Below are 6398 nucleotides of genomic sequence, written 5' to 3'. Positions count from 1 at the left end.
CCTGCGAGACGAGAAAGCACAAGAACTCCGGGGAAGAAGTGAAGTTAGTAACATGCATTAATGGAACATGAATGAGTGCAGAAAGAGAGAGGAAGGGAGGAGCTCAGTGCACCATGGGAAATCCCCCGATAGTCTAGGCCTATAGCAGCATAACTAAGGGATGGTTCAGGACTCACCTGATCCAGCCCTAACTATAAGCTTTATCAAAGAGGAACGTCTTAAGCCTACTCTTGAATGTGGTGAGGGTGTCTGCCTCCCGAACCACAAATGAAAGCTGGTTCCACAGGAGAGGAGCTTGGTAACTGAAGGCTCTGGCTCCTGTTCTACTTTTAGAGACTATAGGAACCACAAGTAGCCCAGCATTCAGAGAACGTAGTGTTCTAGAGGGGTAATAGGGTACTATGAGCTCTTTAAGATATGAAGGGGCCTGACCATGAAGAGCTTTATAGGTGAGGAGGAGGATTTTAAATTCTATTCTACATTTTACAGGGAGCCAACGCAGAGAAGCTAGTACAGGAGAGATGTGATCTCTTTTGAGTTGCAGTAATCCAGCCTTGAAGTAACAAATGCATGGATTAGTTTTTCTGCATCTGTCTGTGATAGTATGTGTCTAATTTTTCTAATATTACGTAAATGAAAGAAGGCAGTCCTAGAGGTCTGCTTTATGTGGGAGTTAATTGACAAATCCTGATCAAAGATAACTCCAAGATTCCTGACAGTGGTGCTAGAGGCCAAGTTAATGCCATCTAGAGTAACTATATCTTTAGACAGTGAGTCTTGAGGTTTTTGGGGCCAAGAACAAGAATTTCGTTTTTTTCTGAGTTTAACATCAGAAAACTGCAGGTCATCCAGGATTTTATGTCCTTAAGACATGTTTGTAATTTAGATAATTGATTAATTTCATTGGGCTTGATTGATAGATATAATTGCGTATCATCTGCATAACAGTGAAAGTTAATGGAGTGATTCCTAATAATGTTGCCTAAAGGGAGCATATATAAGATAAATAGTATTGGTCCAAGTACAGAACCTTGTGGAACTCCATGACTAACTGTAGTATTTATTGAAGATTCATCGTTAACATGTACAAACTGCAAGCGATCTGATAAATATGACTTAAACCAGCTTAGTGCAGTTCCTTTAATGCCAATTTGATGCTCAAGTCTCTGTAAAAGAATATTATGGTCAATGGTGTCAAATGCAGCACTAAGATCTAATAATACAAGTACAGAGACAAGTCCATTGTCAGAAGCAGTTATTAACTTTAACCAGAGCTGTCTCTATGCTATGATGAACTCTAAATCCTGACTGAAAATCCTCAAATAAACTATTTTTATGTAGAAAGTCACACAACTCTTTGGCGACTACTTTCTCCAGAATCTTAGAGAGGAAGGGGAGGTTAGAAATCGGTCTATAGTTGGCTAAAACCCCTGGGTCAAGAGTGGACTTTTTAAGAAGGGGTTTAATTACAGCTACTTTAAAGGACTGTGGTACATATCCTGATAATAAAGAAAGATTAATCATATCCAGTAAAGAAGTGCCAATTAAGGGAACAACTTCTTTAAGCAGCCTAGTTGGGATCGGGTCTAATAGACAGGTTGATTGCTTCGATGAAGAAATGATTGAAGTTAACTGATGAAGATCGATAGCAGAAAAACAGTCTAAATATATATCTATGTTTACATTGACAGAAGTCCCTGAACTTGGAGAGCCACTGATAACTGTTGATGGCAGTTGGTGATTAATTTTTTCTCTAATAGTAATAATTTTATTATAGAAGAAGCTCATGAAGTCATTGCTACTTAAGTTTATGGGGATATTTGGCTCAATAGAGCTGTGACTCTCTGTCAGCCTGGCTACAGTGCTGAAGAGGAACCTAGGGTTATTCTTATTTTCTTCTATTAGTGCTGAGTAATAGGCTCCTCTGGCATTACGGAGGGCCTTTCTATAGGTTTTAAGATTATCTTGCCAGTTTGAGCGATATTCTGATAATTTGGAAGAGCGCCATTTCCTTTCAGATTTCCTAGCTATTTGTTTTAACTGGCGGGTTTGGTGGTTATACCAAGGTGCTAGTCTCCTATCTTTTAATAATTTCCTTTTTATAGGAGCGATAGAGTCTAATGTTGATCGTAGTGAGCCTGTAGCACTATCGACAAGATTATCAATTTCAGAGGGACTAAAGTTGTTATAGGATTCTGTTAAATTCAGACATGGCATTGAATTAAACACTGAAGGAATCTCCTCCTTAAATTTAGCTACAGCACTGTCAGATAGACATCTGCTGTAGGAAGTTTTGCCTAATGGTTTATAATCTAACAACATGAATTCAAAAGTTATTAAATAATGGTCAGATAGGAAAGGATTATGTGGGAAGACTATTAAATGTTCAAAATCAATGCCATATGATAGAACAAGGTCAAGAGTGTGATTAAAACAATGAGTTGGTTTATTTACACTCTGACAGAAGCCAATTGAGTCTATTAATGATATAAATGCATTACTAAGGCTGTCATTGTCAACATCCACATGAATATTAAAATAACCTACAATAATTACTTTATCTGATTTAAGGACTACACTTGATAGAAACTCTGAGAATTCAGATATAAAATCAGAGTACGGTCCAGGAGCGCAGTACACTATAACAAATAGAACTGGCTGCAGTGTTTTCCAGTTTGGGTGAGAAAGACTAAGAACAAGGCTTTCAAATGAATTATAATTTAGTTTAGGTTTAGGGTCCATTAAAACGCTCGAATCATATATGGCTGCCACTCCACCTCCTCGGCCTGTGCCTCGAGGAATGTGAGTATTAATATGACTGGGGGGGTGGATTCATTTAGGCTAACATACTCCTCGTGGGACAACCAGGTCTCAGTAAGACAAAGTAAATCAATATCATAATCTGATATTAATTCATTCACTAAAACAGCTTTAGAGGACAGAGACCTGATATTTAACAGCCCACATTTCATTCTCTTATTTTGTGCTACTGAGGAGTTGGTTTTAATTTTTATTAGATTTTTATGTTTAACTCCTCTTGTTTTTATTTCTTTAAATAATTTAGGTGGTCGGGGGACAGACACAGTCTCTATGGGGTTTTGGGTGGGTGACTGTTCTAAAGCAAGCGCAGAGAAGTGTGTAAGACAGCAGCTCTGCTTCCTGGTCCCAGCTCTGGACTGTCAGGTTTTAGAGATAAACTTCGCCATATTTCTAGATAAGAGAGCCGCTCCATCCAAAGTGGGATGGATGCCGTCTCTCCTAATCAGACCAGGTTTTCCCCAAAAAGGCTTCCAGTTATCAATGGAAGCCAGGGAGGCTGGGTGACTGCTCGGAGGAAGCCTAGAACCAAACCACAGAAGCCCACGGGGTCACCACCAACAGGTTCATGTTTTCAATAGATTTTCCCCACTCATCGACACACCCACTGAGGAACCAACTCTGGTTATTGGCAGCTCAATAGTTAGAAACGTGAATTTAGTGAAGCCAGCGACAACAGTTAAATGTATCCCTGGGGCCAGAGCGGGCGACATCGAATCCTATTTAAAACTGCTGGCTAAAGATAAGTGTAAATATAGTAAGATATTTATTCACATCGGTGGTAATGACACCCGATTATGCTAATCGGAGGTCACTAAAATTAATGTGGAGTCGGTGTGTAATTATGCAAAAACAATGTGTGACTTTTCTCTGGACTCCTGCCCAATATGACCAGTGATGACATGTATATCCGCATGTCGTCATTCCACTGCTGGCTGTCGAGGTGGTGTCCAAAAAACAATGTGGGCTTTATAGATAACTGGCAGCCTTTTTGGGGAAAACCTGGTCTGATTAGGAGAAACGGCATCCATCCCACTTTGGATGGAGCGACCAACTCATTGTCACACTCAATCACACTCTTGACCTCGTTCTATCATATGGCATTGATATTGAACATTTAATAGTCTTCCCACAAAATCCTTTTATATCTGACCATTATTTAATAACTTTTGAATTTATATTACTAGATTATAAACCTTTAGGCAAAACTTCCTACAGCAGATGCCTATCTGACAGTGCTGTAGCTAAATTTAAGGAGGAGATTCCATCAATGTTTAATTCAATGCCATGTCTGAATATAACAGCGTCCTATAATAACTTTAGTCCCTCCCAAATTGATCATCTCTTTAATAGTGCTGCAGGCTCACTACGAACAACATTAGATTCTATCACTCATATAAAGAGGAAAATATTAAAACATAGGAGACTAGCACCGTGGTACAACAACCAAACCCGCCAATTAAAGTAAAAAGCGCGGAAATCTGAAAGGAAATGGCGCTATTTGAAATTATTAGAAAATTGCTCAATTTGGCAAGATAATCTTAAAACCTATAGAAAGGCCTTCCGTAATGCTAGAGGAGCCTATTACTCAGCACTAACATAAGAAAATAAGAACAACCCCAGGTTCCTCTTCAGCACTGTAGCCAGGCTGACAGAGTCACAGCTCTATTCAGCCACATATCCCCATAACCTTAAGTAGCAATGACTTTATGAGCTTCTTTTATAATAAAATTATTACTATTAGAGACAAAATTAATAACCTAATGCCCTCAACAGGTATCACTGTCTCTCCAAGTTCAGGAACTTTAACTAATGTAAAATCAGATATATAGACTGTTTTTCTGCCATCGATCTTCATCAATTAACTTCAGTAATTTCTAAATCGAAGCAATCAACATGTCTGTTAGGCCCCATCCCAACTAGGCTGCTTAAAGAAGTTGTACCCTTAATTGTCCCTTCTTTACTGGATATGATACATTTTTCTATATTGTCAGGATATGTACCACAGTCCTTTAAAGTAGCTGTAATTAAACCCCTTCTTAAAAAGCCCACTCTTGACCCAGGGGTTTTAGCCAACTATAGACCGATTTCTAACCTCCCCTTCCTCTCTAAGACTCTGGAGAAAGTAGTCGCCAATTAATTGTGTAACTTTCTACATAGCAACAGCTTATTTGAGGATTTAGAGCTCATCACAGCACAGAGACAGCTCTGGTTAAAGTTAATAATGACCTTTTGATTGCTTCTGACAATGGACTTGTCTCTCTACTTGTATTATTAGATCTTAGTGCTGCATTTAACACCATCGACCATAATATTCTTTTACAGAGACTTGAGCATGAAATTGGCATTAAAGTAACCGCACTAAGCTGGTTTAGGTCATACTTATCAGATCATTCTCAGTTTGTACACGTTAACGATGAATCTTCTATAAATACTACAGTTAGTCATGGAGTTCCACAAGGTTCTGTACTTGGACCAATTCTCTTTATTTTATATATGCTTCCCTTAGGCAACATTATTAGGACACACTCTTTTAACTTTCATGGTTATGCAGATGATACACAGTTATATCCATCAATCAAGCCCAATGAAATTAATCAATTATCTAAATTACAAACATGTCTTAAGGACATAAAATCCTGGATGACCTGCAATTTTCTGATGTTAAACTCAAAATTCTTGTACTTGGCCCCAAAAACCTCAGAGACTCACTGTCTAAAGATATAGTTACTCTAGATGGTATTACCTTGGCCTCTAGCACCACTGTCAGGAATCTTGGAGTTAATTTTCAATTATGTAATATTACAAACATTAGACACATCCTGTCACAGACGGATGCAGAAAAACTAATCCATGCATTTGTTACTTCTAGGCTAGATTACTGCAATTCCTTATTATCATGTTTCCCCAATAAGTCCATTAAGACGCTCCAATTAATTCAGAACGCTGCAGCATTAGTACTGACAGGAACCAGGCTCCCTGTAAAATTCAGAATAGAATTTAAAATCCTCCTCCTCACCTACAAAGCTCTTCATGGTCAGGCCCCTTCATATCTTAAAGAGCTCATAGTACACTATTATCCCCCTAGAACACTGTGTTCTCTGAAGGCAGGGCTACTTGTGGTTCCTATAGTCTCAAAAAGTAAAACAGGAGCCAGAGCCTTCAGTTACCAAGCTCCTCTCCTGTGGAACCAGCTTCCAGTTGTGGTTCGGGAGGCAGACACCCTCTCCACATTTAAGAGTAGGCTTAAGACGTTCCTCTTTGATAAGGCTTATAGTTAGGGCTGGATCAGGTGAGTCCTGAACCATCCCTTAGTTATGCTGATATAGGCCTAGACTATCGGGGGATTTCCCATGATGCACTGAGCTCCTCTCTTCCTCTCCCTCTCTTTCTGCACTCATTGGGGGCGGCTGTGGCTCAAAGGCAGAGTGGGTCATCCACTAATTGGAAGGTTGCTGGTTCAATCCCCGGCTCCTCCCACCACGTGTTGCAGCATCCTTGAGCAAGATACTGAACCCCAAATTGCTCCCGATGCTGTGCGGTGTATGAATGTGTATGAATGCATTAGTTCCTGTTTGATG

The 6398-nt window shown here is 39.4% G+C and overlaps 1 protein-coding gene across 1 annotated transcript in view; it reads right to left on the bottom strand.

Moving 5' to 3' along the window:
• The window catches only part of kbtbd13a (kelch repeat and BTB domain containing 13a), a 388109-nt gene that overhangs the window by 5003 nt on the left and 376708 nt on the right, over window positions 1–6398 (bottom strand). The gene's annotated exons all lie outside the window — the stretch shown is intronic.

This window comes from Dicentrarchus labrax, unplaced genomic scaffold, assembly GCF_905237075.1.
Source record: "Dicentrarchus labrax unplaced genomic scaffold, dlabrax2021, whole genome shotgun sequence".
NCBI classification, from domain to species: Eukaryota; Metazoa; Chordata; class Actinopteri; family Moronidae; genus Dicentrarchus; species Dicentrarchus labrax.
Note: the sequence above shows the minus strand (reverse complement) of the source record. Positions and strands in the feature narration are given on the sequence as shown.